The sequence below is a fragment of the Patella vulgata genome, chromosome 5, assembly GCF_932274485.2.
Source record: "Patella vulgata chromosome 5, xgPatVulg1.2, whole genome shotgun sequence".
Classification (NCBI taxonomy): domain Eukaryota; kingdom Metazoa; phylum Mollusca; class Gastropoda; family Patellidae; genus Patella; species Patella vulgata.
The window spans coordinates 51,326,035-51,350,823 of NC_065883.2; the positions used below are offsets into that span (position 1 = coordinate 51,326,035).

Sequence of the window (24,789 nt, forward strand, 5' to 3'; positions counted from 1 at the left end):
GTATGGAAATTGATAACATAATATGATAAGAAAAGCCAAAGACTTTTAGTTTTTTAATCCATTACTTATTGGAAACACATATGAAAATGTAGGTACTATAAAGAGATGATTTTTCCTTTTCTTTTATCATTCCTTGTTTATCTGAAGTTTATGGTGTTATATGTTATATATGAATATAATTTTATGACTATATTTTACAAGTAATTTCTTTTGAATATTTTTATGCTATACTAATTATAAACATACAATATTAAAGGAAAAAAACCATGCCATGAAATAAGTACCATGAATATATCAAATGTATAGATTTTATGTCGAAAACTGTATAAGTAATGGTTCTTAGACTGGAACACTTATAAACATAATCATATTTTATCTGATCTGTGGCAAACAAAAAAGTATACAGCTGATAGGATTTGAAAGGAAATGTTGTATTGCACTAAATCTTGCCAAGTAGGGCAGAAGTGATTTTTGTGTTAAAGGTTTATCTGGTTTCTGATTTCCATTATTTAATGTAGATATAAAGAATGTGGGGACCCTTCAGGACTAAATCTTGCAAAATTCAAGTGTGAATCCATTTTGATTTAAAATGGTTCATAAATTATCCAAAGTGACATATCATTTCTATCTCAGTCTGGAGTCCTGAAAAACCCAGTTATTTGTATCGTAACATTTCAGAGTATTTTGTACTCTGGTATAATGGCTGAAGGCAGAACAAACGCTTGCTTTCTGATTGGCAGATTATACTCCGGTAATGTTCCGGACGTAGAATCTATCTTAGTCATTTCGGTAAAGGGTCAACTTCTCCCTAGGTAATGTATGACTCTGGGTTTGGTTTATTGTTTGAGATGACCGGAGTTATGAAATTCTAGGCTAGTATGGTTATTCCGCAGTGAGTGTAAATAAAATTAGAAATATATGAGTGGCGAGTAGCCGTCCCAGATTTCTCTCAATGTAGAACAATGTTTTCAGAATTCAGAATAACAAAAATGGAAATAAAAACTAGCACCGTGTAGAAATCATCTGTTAAATATATTTTTTTTAAACCTTGAAGACCATTGACATAGTTTTCCTGAACTATATAGATATAATGTTGTTTATGGGAATTTCTTTGGTCAAAACAAACTGACATTTTTCTCGAAGTAAATACCATCATTAAAATTAAATTAACCGACTTAAAAGGTAAAGAGATTTAGTGTACGTTAATGAAAGATATTAAAGCTGTCAAACAAATCAACAGTCCCCTATGTGTCGAATCCAAAAAATCTGATTTTCTTATTAAGATGACAACCTGCAGTGTTAATGTTGAAGTCCGTTGCTGCATAATTGGTTAAAAAAATTATTTTGTTTGTTAGATATTTTCCCATGTCCTCTTTATGATAAATTTTGGATCGATTTGGAACTTTAAAAATTAGCACTTACAAACAATAGTATGATTAAGTAAATATAGAAACGGGAAACAATTCATCAGCCTTATTATTACAATACTACTTGCAAAAGCTCTCTGGTGTTTCAAAGCTTTCAAAGGCATTCATTAAAACCAATTTCAAATTAATACAACCGAAGCGACGTGTAGAACCAAAAGGAAGAAATTAATATTGGATCTTGTTTCATTGAAGTGTAATCATATTGGTCCCATTGATTTAATTACTAAGGTATTAATTACCTTAAGTGACAGTTAATGAGACAGTTGTAATAGAATATCTGAACATGTAAGTCTCTGAACAAGTACAAATTTAAGATTTATTTTGGCTCTTAGGTAATAAAAATACTAGAGATATAATGGAAATGTATTTACACAAATTTCATTTATTTGATGAGAGTTTTATATGATTTGATAGTGCCACAGGTCTCATTTGTCATACTTAATATTAATATTTTATATTAACAAATTATTGTTCATAGTAAAAGCCTGTTCTACATTTAAGATAAAACTTTATTTTGCTATTTATGAAAGTATGTGTAATTAAAGGAGCTAAATTGCTAATATTTGTGACCTAGAAATGGACACAAATGGGTAGCAATGCTTGTAATAGTGTAATATGAATGTATATAAACTGATTTACATTCAATCATTTCCGTTTTTAATTTAATTTCAAATCAGTTATGTTCGGCGAAATACCCCAGAAGTCTCTTTTGAATGGCAAGCTCTAGCGTCTGGTTATTCTAGTCTACGCCGATAGTATTTAGTGTGCATGCTTTAAAGATAAGAATATGACGTCACCGTTTGACATGACTTGTGGAATATGTCTAACCTTGTTCTTCGAGTCCCTTGTTACAAATAGCGCTGAAACCCATTATGGTACACGATTCGTGTACCAATGGTAAAATGTTTATTTTGTCTTGAATATTAGATATCAGAGGCCCATCTTTTGCCGGTAATATCACAACATCAATATTGATTGAAATTGAGAAAAAATCTTGTTTTCCATTGTCGAAGACTTTGGATGCTATTGAGTTAGAGAATTAGCTACTTTAATCTAAGAAGAAATTATCATTTCAACACCTAATAAATTGGAAATATCTTAATTGGTACCACTTGTTTTGTATGTAGAGGACACAGAACTCTAGCTAATGTTATTGGAAGAAAATTTACAGTGAAAATTATACTAATATTTGCTCTTTTCAGGCATATGTTGAGGCCCGGGGTAAAATTCTTGCCTTGGTTGGGAAAGTGGTGCTTTATTGGGTCCTTGAAATATATAGAGACAGCCACAGCCCCCTCTTCAATAGAAAATGCTAGTGTATTAGTTTCCATTTAGAAGCTGTACTTGCCAGTTAACAAAAAACTATGTTCAAGTAATTTGTGGATTCATGTATTATCGAAATGAAATGAAATGAAATGGGGTTTAACGTCCTACTGTTCTGCTCCTAACCTGGGCTAATGAAGACGGGCATACGCCATACAGTGTGCTATGAGGGAAATTTTGCCCGGACAGCGGCACTACGGCCTACTCTTATATCGAATTCCAACTGCCAAGGGATCTTTTACGTGCACGCCAATGTGTACACGGGACCTCGGTTTTTCGTCCCATCCAAACGACTAGAAAGCTTTCCTTGCCAGCCCCTCCGTCCTGCATCACTGACAAGGGAGAACCACGCCGGAAAATCTGGATGAACTTTCTCGGCCAATGCAGGGATCGAACACCCGACCTCCAGGCTAGCGAGCTAGCGTCTTACCCACTTAGCCACGTGATCCCCTCATGTATTATCAGATTAATTGTTTTGAACATGGCACTCTATTCAGTGTATAATTGAAAACACTTGTATGAAATAAGAATATGAATAACATTCTTCTAATTGGTATTCAAACCATAAAAGAACCCTAGTAATATCTTATATAAGTTTTATGACTTACATAATTAATTAAAGATACATTATGGGAGATAAGATAAAGAGCTGGCAGTTCTCACTATAATAGTTAAAAACTAGATAATGTGAAGGCAATTTGCTGAAAACTTCAGTCAAATTGATTCACTATGAACTGAGAATTAAGCAATTGAAATTTCGGCCTAGCCTCGATCATCATTACTAAAGTCTGTACGATAAAAAACATGATTAAATTATGAATGGAAGTCGAGCAGCAAATGGGCTCATAATCCAGTAAATATCGCAGGCTAGCGATGCCTTCGAGAGTTGAGTATGGTCTGGGTAAGTTAATTAATGTCTAATTAATAATTTAGATAACATTTCAGGCCTAAAGAAAGACCTGCAATTGGCAGATTTAGCTCTTGCATAATGTATGTTTAAGTATTTAAAATAAAAAAAATTCATTTAAAGTATAAAGTATTGTTCAATTTTCTGAATAGCTCATTAAATACTTAAAATAGGAAGGCCTTTATGTTTGAAAGGTATTTTGGGAGTGACTGTTCCTGTCACAGGAATCTTGTGTATTGTCAAAATAGCTGTGGCAAAAAAAATAAGAGGTATATCTCTTGACCTTTTCATATGATATGATCTATAATAATTTGCCCAAGAAAATTTGGATAACTTCTATAAAGTATCCAAAATGATTTGAGCCACCCCACAATAGTTTAACACAGAGTTGGTTGTATTATTGAACAAGTACTAAAAAGTACTTGCAATCAACTCTGTCCATCTGTTGTCACCAATATTGATCAAGTTTTCAGGAATAGTTATAAAGTAAAGATGGTCCATATTGATTTTGACAAAAGTAGTTTTATACTTATTGCCCACGACTGAAATTATCAGGAATAGCTAGTATTGGTACAAAGATTGTGCATGGGTGTAAACCTACAATCTGTACTGAAACTCACTTTACAGAGTTCAATTCTAACCTGATTTTCTGCAATGTGATAAAGATGATAATGAGATGAAAAGTGTAGATGACATGTAGGATGGTGTATGTTACTTGGACTGGCAAACTATGTTTGTTTTACTGAGAAGCAAGTATTAATTCAGAAAGAGTAGATTTATCGGGCACTATGCAGTGTAAGTAGTATCGGTGGGCTGTGTATTACCCTTAATCTTATAATTTTCTGCCCTCTTCAAAAATGTAACAATTGTGGGAAGCATTAGGTGTAAAATATATGGAAATGATATATACATGGGGTGAAAGAGATGGATAAAATATTAGGAAATGATTTGTACATGGGGTGAAAGAAGAGAGGATTAGAGATAAAATAAGCAGAACTCAACATGCTTAACTGTTTAATCAGTTTTACAAAATTGAAACATGTGTTATATATAAACTTTATATGTGAGATGTTGTGATTTTATGGTTGAAAGAAACGGTTTTGGCATGTATCACGATGATGCTGTGGAAGGAAAATTATTACGTAAGAAATGATGGTTGTGAATACAGTTGAGTTGCACCACAGCACTTAATGACTTGCCATGTTATGATAAACTGATACACCTGTTTAAAATGTCTGACAAATAATCCATCCACTGATTTTCAATCATGTATGCTAAAAAGGTTGCACCAAAAAAAATTCTCTCTGCCTTATAAACTGAACAAGTCATCTATTATTCCCAAGAGCAGTAAGAACCCATCGGGAAAAATCTGAGGATCAGTGCATGATGTATGGTATTATAACAGTGTCATTTATTTGGCAAGAATTTGGATTCAAAGAAGATTGATTCTATTGCACAAATTTCTCATTTTCCCAAAGAAAATTACCTGAAAGAATAAGGTTCAGATGAAGGTTTGTATTTGCACTGACAGGATTAGAATTCAGTTATCACATGATGGTACTGTCATGTGATCTTGCACAAGAATATTGATGGTGAATTTTTGTAATTGATAGCTTGCTTGAAGGGACATGCCTTCTAATGTAAGATTAAGGAATCATTGTTTCGCTGTGAGTTTCTACTCAAACCTATGGATCAAGAACCTACTTTCTAAGCAAAGCAAATTACTCGAAGTATCTGTTTTCACCATTTTCACTTACTTTGCATACTGAAACTTAGATACTTGTATACAAAGAAATATCATCCATTCAGATGGACATAGTTAAGCTAACTGAAAAACACTAGTTACGTTCATTTGGCTTAACTTTTCAGTCTGAATGCAAATATGGGCCAAATAACTGGCTTAAAATCACCCGGCCAGGAGGTGAGAATAGTTAAGCTGGTTTGGCTACACTCACATATATAATTAGTGTGAATGTCACAATCTACTAGATCGAAATCATCACCAGCAATTGTTAAAGCTAGCTCATTCTTTGCGTCTAAACAATATGATTCATCTTATAGCCGTTCAGATGCTTAAGTTGAACTGGTTTAAAAACCCTGGGAATCGTTAAACCAGTTTAACTTTGTTGTCTGAATGCAAATGTGGGGCAAATAAACCTGTTTAAAACCCCCAGCTCGTGACCTGTCTTTAAGAAGGTTTTTTATTTTAAACTGGTTCATCGTTACTGGTTCATCTTGGCCGTCTGAACAGGTTGGCTTAAAAATCCTGGCTCCAACTCGTTTAATCATGCACAATACGCAGTAAGTTATATTTCTGGGAAAATGTCGGGTTCAGGCACTGCCAGTATTATCGAAAGCTTGCGAGAACTGAATAAAGAATGTGAAGCTACCCATGTGTAGTTAACTCTAACCTCCGACTGAAGAGGTCAGAATAGTTAAACTGGTTTGGCTTATAGTGCGTGTGAACGCAACACGATCCTGTCTTAAAATCCCCAGTGATTTTGAACTGGATTAAAAATAAGCATCTGAATGGTATATCATATGCCATTTAAACTCGTGGTTTTAAGCTAGTTTAAAAAAGCTGGTGTTTTTAAGCCACAAGAGTGTAGCGTTTGCATGTACTAAAAGCAAAGCCAGTGTAACTATAACTCACAGTTAGAAAGTTTATGCAAGTTGTGTTTCAGGTAATATGACTGCCATCAAGTAAAGGTAATCAGACTGCAGTCAGGTAAAGGTAATTAGACTGCAGTCAAGGTAATCAGAAAATCACACTCTTTGGTATGGTCAAAAAGTTGAATTTCTTGTCAACAAAAGAAGGGGAATTGATATGAAATATCATTGTTAATAGGTTGTTTTCAGTAATTGTTCATGACAGTTGATGACAGCTAACAATTACTCTAAGATATTCCTTATCTGACTGGATTTGCCAAAACCTGTGTTGTTTGTAGGACTGTAATAGTAGGACTTTTAGTGTGTGTTCAGTAACACTTTATATACTCCCACTCAAAAGAGTTGTAAATCCATTTGTCAGAATCAAGAATGCTCACACTTAATCATTTTAGGATCTCTACAGTTATACATATGTACTCTTCTGTAGAACTAGGTATCATGAAGTTATCTTCAAGATTTTACTTTAAAAATGTCACTTTAGCTTTACAGTAGTTAGAAATTGGACGATATCCAGTAAATAATCTGGTAGAATTAGTTCTACACTGTTACAAAACATGTATGTTGATATAACTTCCCTTCACTAAAGAGTTGGTCTTTAATGTTGTAGAGTGTAGTAGTAAAAAATTTGTCTGAGAGTATCATGGTTACGTTGCTATCTGGATTGTTTGACAAGTCATAAAAGGATGTAATTGTTGCCTATGAGATGTGAATCGCATCGAATCAACTTACCTATGATTGGTTTAGCATAAATATATAATTATTGGATTTTTAAGTGCCAGTGTTGTTACGTATGCCTTAATCTATTCATGCTTATATTTTGTACGATTAATGAGAAGAAAAGTACAGGCAAATTGGTGCAACACTAAAGCAACAATTTTTTGAAAGAAAAAACCCCGAAACCATATACAAGTAGTCTATTTAATATGTATAAGTGATAATTAACTGAATTCTGAAGATATGATAAAAGTTATTCAGATTCTACTAGTACTAGATAATCATTTCATAATTTTCCAATTGAGTGCATGACACATTACTTTTGGGGGGGCAGAAATCATGCAAAGGATGTTGAGGGAAATCCAGAGGACTTTTTTGCTCAGGACTTCAAAGACTTATGAGGTGTGGAATGACATATACATAAACTAAACAATATTGTTGGTATTTGTTTGATAAGATTATCATAAAAAAATACTTATACTTAATTGAAAATCAAGGGACACCATAAACATTTCTTAGATGTTTAGTGTGAATCGAATTAGTCTATAATAAAAAGCCAGAATATTGTCATTACATATTGCTAAAAGAATGCGCCTATTACTAAATAAGTTGAATCATTTGGCATTATCATTTGGCCTAATTTGTAAACACTCTATCATTATTAAATACCTTCTTACACTTCATTTTTTGGATGGAATGACAACAAGTTTCTGTTACTAATTGATTGCTTCTGCTGGATTCTGATGTTTTCTTTCACCAGTGTGATGTTCTGCTGATACTTCAGACACATGTTTTTTAGGATTTAATAATTATCAGTGGTATGCACAAGCTGAAATCACTTATAAAAATAATATGCCTCTGTCATTGTTCAGAAACTCCTCAGCAGTAGGATTTTTCAACTCAAAAGCTCAATGGTAAATTTCTAACCTTTTCTTGTTACGCCAAAGTTAAGATAACTAGTGAATTGATCTAATGTTTCTTGATTAATGTTATTTCATTCTTTATGGATATCAGCTGATCAACAGCTGGCAGACGGACATACAGGCTCGCAGAAAAACATTAAACCTTTACAAATGTAAATAGGGTTTTATATTTTACAAAAACTTTTGAGTTTAACCTTGCTTGTATACATCTAAAATGTGTTTACAGGTTGTGCTGTCTGCCATGTTTAAAGGTTAAAGATATATACAAGTCTAGGTGGATGCTAAAAAAGAAATAAACCATGCTAACAAGACATTTAACATCGATCATTATAATATAATTTGTAATAGTATGTAATTCTTTCGATACTAGTAATTTGTGTAAAGTTGAGGTAAATATTGAATCTAGTTGTGAAAGGGTTGTCTGTTATCATCATTTCCATGTGAAATATAGACTGTATTCCAATTCGTATACCACAGTATTCTCATATTTGAAAGAAATTAGAACCATGGTTACGCAGTGGGTATGACATTGGCTCACTAACCAGGAGGTCCTGGGTTCTACCTCAGTTTTGGCAGAGAAAGTGCCTTACAATTTTCCAGCCTAGTTTGCCTTGTCAGTAGTGCATGCAGGACAGGGGGATCTCGCAAAGAAAAGAACCTTTTCATACCGGTCAAATGAGTACTCATTGGCGTAATCTTGAAAGAACCCTTGACAGTTAGAACTTAATAAAGAGTAGGTGGAAACATTGCTGTCTAGCCCCGAGTTCACAAAGCATTCTCAGACTCAGGTTAAGAATTTACTCAACTTTCAATTACTGTTTATGAGAAATATCTTTCATCCAAAAACTCAAAACGTTGCACATAGTTTTTTATTGATGTATTTGATACATTAAAACAACAAAAGTTTCATAAAAGGGCTATATTTTAGTTAAAATAAGGTGAACAATTTTGAGTAAATTCTTAACTGAAGTCTGAGAATGCTTTGTGAACTTGGGGCTAGATAAAAGTTCTCTGACAGTTATCTCATCTAAAGAAATCACAATAAAATGGTGCCATTTTGAAAATTGTATTTCAATCTGCTTGCAGTTTTCAAATGATGTTGTTTGCATTCATAACTTGTTATTAGAAGATTGGTTGGTCGATTTATGACTAAAAAAGCTGTCTCAGGTTACAAGAATCAATCCATAAGAGATAGAGAGGGGCAGGGGTTGAAGTCCACCTGACAGAAACTTGGTCATTTCAGGACTAATGTATGGTTCTATTTTATTTCAAAAATTTGCTTGTGCGTAGGAGTCTTTAGCAGGGGGAGGAAACCAGAGGACCCAGAGAAAACCCATAATGTTGGACAGGCAACCCTCCACCTTGCCATGTACAACCGAGGAATCGAAACCATGCCAGTTGACTCAATGACAGACCTTATGATGCAACGCGCACGCGCTAACCATTCGACCATCCAGCCCTCCAGAATCAATCCATACAAATTTCTACAGAGGTCTGTTTTTCAAACCATGAAAATGGCTAGTGTGAGACATATTAAATACTACTTCATATAAACACAAGGTTTTTGTTCTGAAATCTATGTCAAAACCATTGCAATAAATAGTGACAGGTTTCAGGTATGAGGAGGGGTATGCTTACTCTTTCTAGACAACTCAATCACTCATTTATATAGGCAACTAAATTTATTTTACTATACTTCTTTTAATTTTTTGTAAAAAATAGAATCAAATATGTTCATAAATCTCTTAGTTTATTATTTATATCCAAAGAGAAGAAATTTGAGCATCTTCATCAGTGAGCATCCTCATCTAAATAATACATGATTGAGTTAATTACTGTGTTAGTTTGATTATTTGAGTTGAATAACATTTAGAGATATACTACATAGATATATAAACTAATGTAGTAACACAGTAGGAGATGCTAGTAACATGATCTTTACCTGTATTATATATAATAATGAAGGATAATTACATTGATAAATAATCCTTGACGATATTATATAATAATTAGTTAAAGCTATCATTATCCTAGTATTAATGGTACATGTCATATTATTAATCCCATATGTGTTAATCAACATGATACTTACTATACCCAAATATTTTTACTTTAAATATGGTCAATCAAAAAATGTGCCAAACTGAATGTTAATAATGTATTTCTGTAGCAAACAGTCTGAAAATAATTGTGGGGTTCAGATTTTTAAGATCTTTGTGGTTATGGATGTAGCATTGATCCCCCCCACCCCAAATCTGCATATTATGTTTCGTATCTATGCACTGTATACTTGATTTTGTATATAAAAATTATTTGTCTACTGTGGCCTATATATAAGGAACAGTTTCTTTCCCTAAACCAGGACAGTTCACTTAGCCCATAAGATGGGCATCAAGGCATATGAAACAATTTAACATGCTTAAATGTAATTGAAAAGAACACTTATCTTGAATCAGGTGTCTTTCATTATGGTTACATTAATTAATTTAAGTTGGAAAAAAAATAACCCTAGAAAATATTAATGAGATAATAATGAGTTAACTTTTGTAGAAATTCTATTTAGATTATAACAAAAGGAGAGATAATATTTTGTGCTATTATGTGCATGTTCCATTATATCATCTTCCATGCCATCTAAATGAATGTCAAGATGGTGGAATGACCTTCTGGGGAGTGCTTTAGAAAAGCTAAATTATTTGAAAATGACAGCATGATAAGAGCTATTAACAGGGTTGTTAACTGTGAATTTGTTTAACTGGAGTTGAATCAATAACTTGATGAAAACCGTGGAAACAGCCGCAGAATAATGTGCAGACGTCAAGCTTATACATGGTTAATGCTTGGTCATTATTAATGACTTCACAGAGAAAACCATTAAAAATCCATTTGAAAACGCTGCCTATATCAAACTTTGAAAAAGGGTAGATAATAAAAATTAAGATCAATCGTTTGATCCATATTTGTTATTCATGAATAATAATTGTTTGTTTTCTTTGTCCTTTACTTTTATTTCCGCTAACATAACTCAGACTCGAAGGGGAAGTGATTTTAATGGGATTTTTATGTTCAGGGTTTTTTTTGCTCTTCATAAAATCCTAATGTATCCATAGTTGGAGAGAATAAGTTTTGTATTCTGTTAACGGCCGTTTCATTTTAAAGTTTACAGCTGAAATTCTATTGTGGGTATATATATAGTTAGACAAAAATATAAATAGCATAGGTTGTAAAAGGAAAGTCTGACATTTTAAAAGAACTTGCATTTTTTATTGGTATTAATGTTCATATGGTAAATTCACCATGTTTGAATTATCAGCTGTAAGTAAGTTTTATCAAATTAGTCTGATAATTCTACTACCCTCATTACCATCTGGGAAAAACTGCGTCATTGGTCTGCCCCAATCATGTAGCTAGGTTTCACCTGCCATAATTGTCATGTTTTATGATAATATTCCACCTGAAGCTCTCCATAGAAACTAGAGCCACCTAATTGATAGCAGTGATTACTGGCTATTGATTTAGAGAAGCTTCCATTGTCGATACAACTCTTGATAGTATGATTATTCCACCACCTAACACCCCTCGGTGCCTAAATGGTTTAGTCTGTGTATAGGATTTCCCCAGCACACCACATGATTCTTTACTTTAGAGGTGAAACCGACTTGGAGGAACAGAATGCTGTATTTTCCCCTCCTACCATCTTCATGAAAAGACATCTTGATCTGCCTGCAACTCTACCCAGGCAGTGACTCTTTAAAAATCTTTCTCCAAGACAAAAGATTAAGTTAGTGTGACTAGTAGATCTACAAGATTGGTATTGTGTTAACTTGCCTGAAAACAGCTGGCGTGTACTGAACTTTGGTTTAAATTCCATAAGCTCGCTACTTGTTACTTAACTCTTGGGTTAGTTTTGAAAGAACATGTGTACACGCTTCTTTGTGTGAGAGTAAAAGTCATCGTCCAGTGAGATCTACCATTTGGTGGGAACTTTGTTTAAATTCTCTGACTTGTCTTTGATACACTGAATTGTAGAGACGATTCCTCTCTTCATTCATCAAAAAATCAAAAAGGTAAGACTAGTGTGTTGTTATCTGTAGTTATGATTAGTAGATTTTCTATGGCATGGTACTTACTACATATACATGTGCTTTTTATTCAACACAGAGCTTTTTGTTCCTCATCTAAAAATCCTAAAAGCCATGTGTATAAAGTTTGACTAAGGTTCAGAAGCTCTTCAAATGTGTCCTGTAAATAGAAACTTGAGGGCTTTGAATCCAGTCTTTATATACATAACATAGTGCTTCAGATTTGTGTTTAGTGAGTTCAACTGGGGTCAAAATATGACACAAAATAAACCTTGAACAGGGATTACATATGTAAAGATGTTGATAGAAATACCAAAAAGTAGGAACAATTTCAAAGATGATGTATGGGTGGCTTATGCTTGATAGACATGATTTAAGGACCTCCCAATAGTTACAATGAATACCAGGTCAGGATAAACCTAGCTTTGTAAATCTTAAGTCATAGAATGCATGATGCAGGTGATAAATCTAACAAAATATGCAGCGTATATTACCACTGTCACAAAAACGTTTTGGCCTAATTACAAATGAAGTCAGGTTAGGAATAGCAACGAATTTTTCTGGGAAGATAAGAAATCTACAACTTTTTGTGCAATCTTATCAAGAATATTATTAATAAAAACTGAATTTCTGTTTTGAAAGGGCATTAGATTACTAAACATGAGAGCACATAAATTTATCACCAACAATAGAACTGTTGATTTTTTTTAAAAAATGAAATGAACTGTGAATGTGATGTCTTTATTTGATTAATATCATCATAATTTAAATCTACAACTTTTCTGCTGGTTATTACTAAAAATTGAAGTTTTGTTTGAAACAGACATAAAAGACTACCAAACATGGGGTCACAGAAATTTATCAAATGTGAAAGTGGAATTAAATATTTAACATAGTTTTAAATTATTGATGATTTTAGATAAAAGTTTTATTTTTTTTTTTAGATTACCCAGTATATATACGTTGAAATATTATGATTTACTTAAAAATAATGCTTTTCTCCTAGTCCTGTTATTCTAATATACAGCATTGGTTTAATTAATTTTTGGTGAGCTTTCATGAGCACTATAAATGTGGTCTTAAAAAAAGGACGTCATTCATCATAGCTTAAATTAAAATCCTCTTTAATAGATATGAAAAATATGGATTTTAATGAATGGATTGATGATGTGACAACAGCTGCTGTGTAGAAGCATAATTTTCTTTGCCGCACTTTCTATTTGTGTTAGGACAAATATCGTACAGTAAATTGAATTTTAGTCAGAATAATCATAACTAATCATCTCTGCATCTTTAGCTTTGAAACTGCCATTTAACAGTTCACTTATAACATTCACAAAAACATTTTTAGGAAAAACAATCTATATACTATGTCACCATAATAACAAGTAGCTCCATACTGTGTCTATTGTACTGTTTTCAGACAACCCTCTTAGAGACATTAGTACATAGTCATTATCACAAAACCAGAATGAAGGGAAAACTGTCATTTCATCTAAATGAATTATAAATTGAATAGTTTTATGATGGTTTCAATATTTGAAGAGATGTTTCTACATGCTAGTTAACCATCTATACCTCTACTACATCTGTTTATTTTAACTTCTAGTCATTACTTATACTACCTACATCTATCACCTTACACATGGACTTGATTAGATCTTGTTGTAAATTGACAAATGCATTCTTGTTTGATTCTTGTGGTACATTATATGCATGAAGCTAGATGATAGAATACATATATCATATGTGTAGGATCCTGACCTTATGATATTTAAGTCTTTCTGTAGAGTATTAAACATGTAGACGAGAACAAAATAAGAATTTATCATTCCATGAGACCTTCAGATTTCTGGGACTGGAGTAAAAAAACAAGAAATATGCACTTGCACCTACGATCAGGTCATTTCCAATTAGACACAGGAAGGCAGAGAATGGTTATTTTCATTACTATCTCCTGGTGTGGGGTGTCTTAACACAGACATGTTTGGTACACATTTTAACAACATTTTACAAATAATGCTGTTGAAGACTAAATATCAATTACAAAATATGAAGGAAAAAACAGGGCAATAAAAATGAAATGAAATAAAATGGAGTTTAACATCCTACTGTTATGCTCTGACAGGGCTAATGAAGACGGGCATACGCCGTACAGTGTGATATGAGGGAAATTATGGCCTATTCTTATGTCAAATTCCAACTGCCAAGGGATCATTTACATGCACGCCCTGTCCACTAAATAAATTTGGTGCATCTCTGATACTTACAGACTGTAAAAATTGTATGTTATTGCAGCTAAATATACTGTTTTAAAAGTAGAATGGACAAGCTTGATAAAAATAAATCATTACCCAGAAAATTATGGGGCCAGGCTTTATCCAGTCAACTTGCTTGTTCTAAATATTTAAGAAGAAAAAAAAATGTTCTTATATTTCAATTATTATATTTTTGTGCATGTAAATAATACTTTCCTTAATAGAAAACAGTGTTAACAGTAATAAATATATAAAATTGATTAAATCTAGTAGAGTCGGAAATACATTTATAGAAGAAAATAGAAGACAATTTGTCTTATTAATAACCTGAACAGGTGAAGGGAAAAAAGCAATATATTATCAATATTGTCATTCATCTTGTATTATAATGGACACCATTACAGGTACCACCATATTCTGTGAGATTGCTTTGCAGTATTTGTTAATAATGACAAGACGTAACTAATCAATATTGTCTTGAAGGCAGTCGAGTGCTCTAATTTTATCCTGTGTAATACAATTATCGTTAATTCACTTTTCATGTGCTACTAATTTAAATATCCTGAATCGAAAGCCTCTCATGTTATCTGTGGCAGGAAAATAGGTATTAGTATAATCAAAAATTTACCATTTTAACCAAGAATATAGAGGGAGGAAACACCATTTACTTAATCCTGTATAATACTAGTTTCTATCCATTTAAACTGATATAAAACGAGCTTAAGCGTCCATACTGACAGTGAATTTAAATCCCAAGATAATCTTTCAATTACTATCCTTTTAGAATTATGTTATGGCAAATACAAATTATTTTTTGGAAAATGCAAAATAAAATCAATGACGAACATTAAATTAAAAATTTTTTAGAAAAAAACAGAGATAAGTATGTAAATTAATTTAAAAACTTCTATTAAATAAGGATTAGTTTTCACTGCAGAAAAAAATCTTATTGTCATGATAAAAATAAAGTTTATTAATCAAATGGGTGCAAAAGTAAATCTTAACTGTATTTGTAGCAAAAAATCTGATAGTAGAGAGTAGATTTATCCATGTCTGGGTATTTGTTTGAAATGATTTACGTATCTAGCTGTCTCTATGCCAAGCAGTTAAAGACATAAAACATGTATTTTTCTCAAATTTGAAAAAAAAAATTTGAAGACAATGATTTTCTATCTAGGACCAGATAGTTTAAGAAACAGTACGGAATTCTGTAATCAGGAAATAAACTTTTCTTGTGTTCACATACAAAATAGTATAATATAATAGGATATGATGCCTGTCTGTTTCCTCTTTAGGCGGAGCTGATTAGCTAATGTCTCACATGTGCAGTACAGAATCTGCCTATTTCATTCATTTAAAGTATTACGTAGGGATGGATTTTTTTTTTGGCTTCATGCTAGTCTTAAAATCGTCTGTTTTTTCCGTTAATCTGTGCAAGTTCCTCCTTTGTTCAAGCTGATGAGTAAACTGATTTTTAACTATAAGGCTGGTTAATCTGTAAATAGTCTGTAAAAACTTCTCAGCTTTGATAACATGTGGAGATAATAGAATTTCCTCAATTTATTTGTCTTGTAAAAGTTTAAGATAGATATTACGTCATTAGTATATTTATCTTAAACCCAATGTTCTGAACGAGAAAAATTAAAAGTAAGCGATCATAGATCATGCGCAACAATTTTCCTTGCCTACCCACGTCAATTAATAAAACACTGGTTAGAAAAGATCTTTCAAAAGTTTTGATAACTTTGATATGAACTTGAAAAATCTGCTTTAGGAATATCTTATAGACTTGAAGTTTGGGCTGAAGGTCATAAGTGATATTCCGTAAAGCTTTTAAGTATTTGATCAGAGAAAGAGAGAAATGCCAGAAGAAACCCTCCAGTTAATAAAATAAGGAAGCTATGGCCAATTTACGTTTACAAATGCTGATATTAATGTAAATGACCTTTTAAAGATTATAACATATATTTTTAAATTGACTATATATGTTTTTGATGGAAGAACTGTAAATTAAATATTGTTGCTCAGATCTCAGCACACTTTATAAACTTTTTGAAAGGTTAAAGTGATAATAAAACTTACATAATGTTGGAAGGATTTTGAAAAAGTCAGAAATAGACCTGGCGGCTGTGTGTGTTTTTTTGTGTTCCTGAGTTCCACAAAATACATTAACAACGCCCCAACATTCTCCCTGTAACATTTGTTGTGAGCAGAACTTGTGATGAATCCATGAACAATTTTCATAAGTTATACATTGAAGTTATTTTAGGTATGATTTATTAAAGTGTCTAAAATTTTATTTCCTAAGAGAATATGTTTTGGGTGTTAAGTGCATTAAACTTTTGTCTATGGGTTATTTTGACAGGCGAGTGCTTTTTATTTAGAGAAATTTGGGGTGTAAGCATTGCCTATTATCAAAGCAAAAGTCTGAAAATTTTATCTTACTTAATAAAGAAGTTAACTGACTGGATACTATAACATAGCTATAAATTTGTTATTGTGACCTGTGTCTGTCATGAGACTATCTCCATTACCAGCAATAATTCCCATATGCAGAACTAGGCTGACCACAAATAATAATGATGGGTTGGCAGGGAAATTAAATTTATCCAGTAGTAGATTTAAACTGGGGCGTTTTCCATTATATATTTGGCTTTTAATAGGAAACGAAACAGCCGTTGGTCCACATTCGTCTTATTAATTTGGCATAAGTTATACCAATATTGAACCAAAAAGTCTATTATGTATTACATATAGGGTACATAATGTTTTGATATCACATCTAAACCAAAGGTTTAATTAGCCAAAAGATAAGATAGGATATCTTTCCCAATTACAAAATTTAATAGGGTCAGCAAGAATAGTTTATTGCTTTGATACTCAACTTGATTACCCAATTCTGAAAGTGATTACCCACTTTCAAAAGTGTAACGAGGTAATTTTACAAGCATTGCATATTTAAATATACAGATTGCCAATAAAAGTAAACATATGTGCTGAAATATCAGAACTATGTAGTGTTATGATGTGAAGAAGGTAGAAATCTTGTATAGAGCTTTCATATATAAACAACAGTCATCATTTTAATGAGATAAACAGATAATGCACTTAAAATTCTGTTCACTTGATAGGCAACATGAGCTATGATTTTGAGCGATCAGTTCTACTTAGCATGTCTCTTTAATTTATTTGTCTTAACATTTTTTTTGAGGTTTTGTTTGGATGAGGATAGTGGATGATTACTTAGTTGATGATGAAAATCGTGTCAGAAGTTATCTGTGTTTGTGGTTTATATTATTGTACCATCTGATAATTATCATCAAAACAAACATTATTACATAAAATACAACATACAAATCATATTTCTTCAACAAATACATTAACATTGAATGTAAAATAAAGCTGTAATTGAAATTACGGCAATGAAAATAAGAGGCAAGATAGTAAACTGTATCTTCTCTTTCTTTTTGGCATTATAAAAACAAATTAATCATGTTGATTATTTATATATCGGCTATTTCATGTTTCAATAGCCAAACTTATGCCAATCTTACAATTAAGTACTGTTGCACATATGAGTTGTCCTTGTTTTCGGACAGCAATGTTTTCTGTAAAAAAAAAAAACAGATTGATTTCAGTCGATAAAAATTGTAGGAAGGCGCATTTCAAAAACAGTTATTAAAGAGTCTGAAATTAGTTACCTAGAGTTGAGTACTTAAAACACTAAGAGTTGTTTTCAGTGAGGTGCAAGGTGTGGCTACTGTTAAAATATGTTTGGTGCCACTAACCAAATTCAACATTCAGTTTAATAGAACTAAAAGATTGCTGGTATCAAAATTGGCAATGGACTTGAGGCATATGCACAATCTGTAATTCTGTATGGATTATTTTGGAAGAGTATGGAATTTCTTGGTACTCTATACCTATTCTTAAACTTTGTGTTATAAAGATTTTTGTCACAGCATGTGGTGATACAATATTATTTCAAATCTGCTTAAATTCAAACTTTAAACCATGTGGTTTTGGTGACAAGAATTACCTTTCCTGGGTTTCACTTGACACATCTGTTACCTCTTCTTACATTTCCTTGTGTCCTGTGTTTCATTGACAAAAACTTCTTATTCATTTTCCTCTACAGAGTAGACATCATATTACTTGGGCTTGGTTAACTATAAACTTGTGTTTGTATTACTCTGTAATTGTTGGATAGGTTATGTCAAGTTCCCATAAATATAGATTTTATTTGAAATTATTATAAAATCTAGAGTTTTTTTTGTTCGAGACAGGTAGTTGTGCATTTGGCTTGAAAGGAACCGCTTTTATTTTTGTTTGAAGAGGAGATTTTTTTGTATACAATTTAATGCATCTACTTGAAATTGTCATAAATAAATACATTACATATGTAGTCATGGAAACATTAGTAGAAATTATCAAAATTTCCGGAACTGTTATATTTCTGACCTTTCATTTTTTAGGTAATTTGTTTTCTGACCTGTTCATTGAAATTCTATGTGTTTTTTCAGTCCTAAGTAGACAAATTTACTCTGATCAGGTTACATTTTTCTCAGTTTTTATACTGACAAGAATTTACCAGGATTTACTCTAAACTGTAGTATTAATGAAGTCACATTATTTGAAGACCTTTAATATGCCATGTGTACGTATGAGTTCACATGTAGTATCAGATATATTTGTTAAAATCAGAGTTGAGTTACCTGTGTAAAAGATAATACATTGTCAAGTTAGTTTGTACCAAGATGAATTTATTGATTTTCAATAAAACACTAATATATACTGGTACGCAGTACTAGAATTAATCTTCTAGAAATATATCTAAAATGGACAAAAATGCAATACATTTATTCCTATAACACTACTGTCGTCTTAAGCCGTAAATTCTAATTGTATTCTTGCTCGTAGAAGCTGTTGGCATGAATACATTGATTTTTGACTGAATACCAAGGTAACAAATTTTTAACCAGTTGTCACAAAGACACCTGTCACATTCTTATGACCAATTTTTTCAAAGAAAATTAATATTAGTTGTTGAAAATTGATTTAATGGTGAGGACTGTTTACATGTGACCAGATATTACCGCTGGGTTAGGTGTAAAACTTATCAGGACATTAGTGAAACTGATATTACTTGTAGGTGATAAAAAGGTGATGTATCCATCTAGTACTAATTTGTTGATTGTAAGATAACATCTCTTATAAAGATAACATCTGATTGTAGACTGTCCAGGTGGATTATTTACTATATAAATCTAATTGTTTTTTTTAAGGATACATGTACTTGTTTATTCAATTAATTAAGCTCTCTCTAGAACACCTGGTACCATTCTGCTATTGGAATATTGGTCATTTTGATATGTTTGAGTGTTGATGTACACATACGAATCTGTCATTTTGTATTTATGAAATTTCAATTCAATTAGTCCAGTGGGTTTAATGTTCAATACGGACTTATTATAATATGTTTATGGGAGTAGAAAAAACCCAGAACAATTCAAGAGTTTTTCTCTTTAGCAAATCTGCCAATTTTCTTTATTGTAAATTATGTTTACAAATTTTGCATTAAATGTAATTACAGAAGGGGCTCATACCCGCACCATTTTAACACTTTAATTTACACACACATTAAAATATGATCGCACATTGTCATCACCCCTGTCCACAGGTCCATCAATCAGTATTCAGATTAGTGAGATACAAAAGACATCAAATTTCTGTTTATTACTTCTAGTTTTACGGCACTTATAACTCTGCAGAACATTGTGATCTCTCTAATAACTAAAAAAGTAAATAATGCTTTAGAATGAATATTTATGTCTCTATTTTTTTCTTTTCAGGTAAGCAATCAAAGTGAATTTTCAAAGTTCTTAACAAGGTGCAACTATTTCATGTATGTATAAATAACATTTTTCATCCAACTTCTATTTTAAAATTTTCAGTGCATATTTACGTCAGTTAAAATATATGATATTTTAGAAAAATAAAAAGTTTATCTTTCTTTCAAGTGTGTATCAAATTTGGTAAATTTAGCTTTGAAGAATAAAGTTCTGTAATTAGTTTAAAACATCAAGCATATTAAGGTAATATCTGTGTATTATAACAATCATTCTCCTTTGAGGTTTGCAAAAATAATGAAAGCTTTTGATTTAGTTATGGATAATTTAGTAGAATCGCTCTGACACATAATTGATTTATTCTAATTCGATCATTTGATTTCCACCATTTTGTAAAAGATATTAAATGCTTTATACAGAAATGATAACCTGCAAACTTTGTAATGTTTGTAGATATCAGAAAGTAATTTAATTCATTTGATAGTGATCCTCAAATTGGTTTGTAGGGCCATAAAGTATACATACATTAAAACATATCACAGATAAACAAAGAAGAGAATCTCAGTATAGATAAAATTGAAACTTATATGTTAAAAATGATGGTAAATTTCATTAAAAGGTTAAAGATTAAAAAGGCTTCCTTTAAAATGAATAATGAAGTAAATTTTGATTACCGATAATTGAAATTTCTGTTTAAAAACATTAAATGTTAGATATTTTTAGTTTCGTCTATACTATAAATAATTATTTATAATGTCTCATAATATAAAGACTTTGAAATTTGTTGTCTTTTTGAAATGCTTATTTTAGATTCTGATTTTAGATCTACAAAGTAAATAAGTTCTGAACATCAGTGTTTGATCAAAAACAATACAAAATTTTTTTTAGTAACAGACTAAACATCAACTAATTAACTAGTAAACTTTTTATTATTGAAAATAAATTACCTGACCAATTAAATATCATATACCATTAAGTAATATTTTATTACTGGAAACAGTTTTATATAAGCATTAAGATGCTTGTTACTGTATCCAATTTATTCATATTATTCCCTTCATGATTGTATATAAGAATTCAGAATAAATACTTTTGAAATCAAGTAATATCTTACATAACACCAGTTTTATTAATTTTTGCATTAAAAAACTTCACATTTAGGATATAAAAGTTCCAGATGTGTAAGAAGTTTGGTTGTAATTTAGGTTAGAAAAGAATTGTTCATCTATTAAGAATGTTCAAAGGTGACTTTAAAATTTGGACGATAAATCCCAAATTGATGTGAATGATCCTTATTAGTTGTTAATACCTCTAGCTTACTTATAATCTCTTTTACGTGTAGAAAAATATGTAAATGAGTTAATTCTTGGTAACATTATTCTACATATTGATCTTGGATAAGTAGACGAAAACTGGAAACAAATAATTGCCTGAATAACAATGGCAGCATATGGTAGCTTTATTTGTTGGTGACAATTAAGGTTGGTTTTACCGTCACTGCTGGTAAAGTTATTTGTACTCACCGTAGATTTTAAGTCTTCATTGTGAATATTAATAACTTTTTTACCATTGGCCATTTTCTTAAGGCACAATTTTAAATATGTGGGATTTTAAAGAGTTAAATTTTATTGATGGCCAAAGCTGGTCCAAGCTGTTTAATATCTAATAGGTCTAAAATCTTATCAATGAAATCATTTGAATACATATGAGATTGGAATTGGATATAGCATGTATCTTGATGACCTGGCGCCTGGTACGTTCGGGCATTTTTATGCACGAACTCTTAGTTTTTTTTTACTGGCATGCGCACAGGTACTATTTCTTTTTCTTTTAACAAGTACCCAAATCGGGGATTTCGTGCGGAGGTAGTTCGGAGGTAAACAGTCTGTGAAGTACAACACTTGCCACTGTACCTGTGTATCGCTAATTATAAACCGAATGTGTGAAGACAGTTCATACATATCACTCAAAAATTTTTCAGTACAAACTCAGTTGATTCACGCTCAATTTGCTACTAAACAAACCCATCGGTTTATTTTCTCAACAGTGTGACCCGAAGTGACCGCGGATTTATTGACCTTGTATGAACTTATCCATAGCTATATCCTTACACCGAGAGAAATTATCTAGTCTCGGTGAAAAGAACCATGGTCATCTGGTAGAAAATTACTTTTGTATTTTTTGGAACGGAAAACAGTGTTTTTAGAAGCAAACTAACCTGCCGCACATGAGGAAGTCATTATACTAATAATAAAAGGCGAGACCTCTTTTTGCGGCGCAGGCTTATCACTGAGTAGTAAACCGTCCACAAACAATAATATAGGAAGCCTAGTGACGAGTGTAGTAAGTAGGCTATAGACTATAGGTTTGAGTCGAGATTACTCGCTTTCAGTTTACTCTGTTTTTGCGATAACCAATTATGTGAGAAATACCATACTGACATTCGGTTTTTAAAAGTTGTATGCGAACTAAATGCGTTTGTTAGATACTGACAGAGCAGCCCCGAGTCGAACAATCGCCGCTCGAGCTGTCTTCGTCAGCTAGTTTCACAATATCATGCAATAGGTGTATTAATGTGATTTTTAGGTTTAACCCCGCAAACAATGCCAAAATAGTGTTTTCACTGCTTACAGAAAACTGAAATTTAAAAAAAAAATTTTTATGAGGGTGACCCTCCCACACACTCCCTATCGAGCTGCCGCTCGGTCTGCGCAGCCTCATGCCTGGCACATACTGTCAACATTGTATATTTTTCCGTTTCCGCCCTTCCCCCCCACAATATATATTTCACGGCTACGTTGCGACGGTACCAGCATACCCAGTTGTTGACACCCATTACATCACTCCTGTCTAACAAATCATAAAGCTGTGGTGTTACGGTGGCGGCATAGTATTTCACCGTAACACCACAGCCACTCTAACCATTCATAATACATCTAACTATCCCTTTACAGCACTTCACTCCCTACACATTTCCCCTCGTCCTACTTTCCCAAACGTCAACAACACATCTCATACATCCAGTTCGCTGATTAACCCTTGTACCACGTCTACTGGTTTTTTGGGAGTGGGGTGACAGCTTGAAAGTTTCCATAACAAGAATATGCATTTGACAGGACATCATTTCCAGATATTAAAAAAGTGTCAGAGACTGTAAGGTTGGTTTTATCATCAATTTTTTGAAATTACACCTAGCTTATGAACAAAATCAATAGAAAGAAGTATTCATTAGACAAAAATGATGATTTAAAATAATATCGGTTAAAATATGGTTTTAGGCCAAACATAATTTTTTGTAAGAATGTCTGTCTGCTTTTGTTGCTAGTAACCCCACAAGTTCCTGCAGCTATTTATAGCATGTGTTTTATGTAAACAATGGATACATCTTAAGTATGAATGATGGTACTTTAGATTAAAACTATGGGATGAGATGAGGTCAAATGGTAAAAAAATAATCGGACTATAAGGCAGGATGGTAAGATAAAAGATATACAGGGAGAGATGGTCTAGTAGATAGCGAATTTGCTGCTAGCCAGTTTCTAGCAGACGTGGAAATGTCAGAGGTAAAAGCAACAAACGGACCATTTAGCAAATAAAATTATTGTTTTGTTTCCTGTTCACTATGGACAGCGACATTAATAGAATAGTTGCGAGAAGAAAGATAAACATGGCAATTTCCAACTTATTACTCAAATAAATACTAAAGTCAAATTGGGTGAGAGAAGAGTAAATTATGGTGAACAGAAAACACACACTCTTAATGATAACACACATTCATAAGAAAAAAATGGATAGGAAATGTCTGGAAGTTTAAAGAAAATGTTATAGAGATGATTTCAATTTTGATTAAAAGTGAAGTCTAATGATATATACAACTACATGTAGTTAATTCAGGGAAACGCTCTTGCAAATCCATTCTACCTGTTAGGTACAACTATCTGAAGGTCTGTGATACATTTTTGATGAAGTTATAGTGACAAGTGTTCATTGTGATTATCAGGTCACTCATGACATTGAATTATGAATTTCTTAATGAGTTATGACGTAACCAAGTTTCCGAATGGCTCATTAATTCTATTTCAAATATCTGTCACAATAAATAGGTTATTTCATCACATTTTGGTGTTTGATTTACATGAATTTACCACCTTTTATTTATGGTGTTGTCTGAAACCGCCCCCTTTAGTTACATAAAAAGTTTTGATCCAAATTCAACAAAAAAAAAAAATTTTTGCTGCACCTATTCCATAGCAGTTGGGTCTTCCTCACCTGTTCCTTTACTTACCATATACTTTATGTTATAATATTGTACCAAACAGACCTAGGTTAATCTTCTCTTTCTCATTCACCTGGTGAAGTTTATTTCAATTAAGGGGGGGTTCAATGGTTAGCGCATGTGTGTTGTATCATAAGGTCTGTCATTGAGTCAATTGGCGTGGTTTTGATTCCCCGGTTGTACATGACAAGGAGTAGGGTCGCCTGTCCAACCTCGTGGGTTTTCTCCGGGTCCTCCATTTTCCTCCCACTGCTAAAGACCCCTATGCGCAAGCAAATTATTGAAATAAAATTGAACCATATGTTAGTCCCAAAATGACCTAGTTTGTGTCGAGGGGACATTAAACCCCATTTCTCTCTC

General features: G+C 32.3%; 1 protein-coding gene across 7 annotated transcripts in view; it reads left to right on the forward strand.

Annotated features, from left to right (window-relative positions):
- The window catches only part of LOC126821175 (poly(rC)-binding protein 3), a 185,617-nt gene that overhangs the window by 117,125 nt on the left and 43,703 nt on the right, over positions 1-24,789 (forward strand). Inside the window, exon 1 of one of the 7 annotated variants that reach the window (XM_050549565.2) lies at positions 11,385-12,031. The exons of 5 other annotated variants lie outside the window; for them this stretch is intronic. The gene's annotated coding sequence lies outside the window, so the exon portion shown is untranslated. Of the gene's footprint in view, positions 1-11,384; positions 12,032-19,348; positions 19,468-24,789 lie in introns of those variants that run through there. One more of the 7 variants, XM_050549566.2, reaches the window with a different exon arrangement.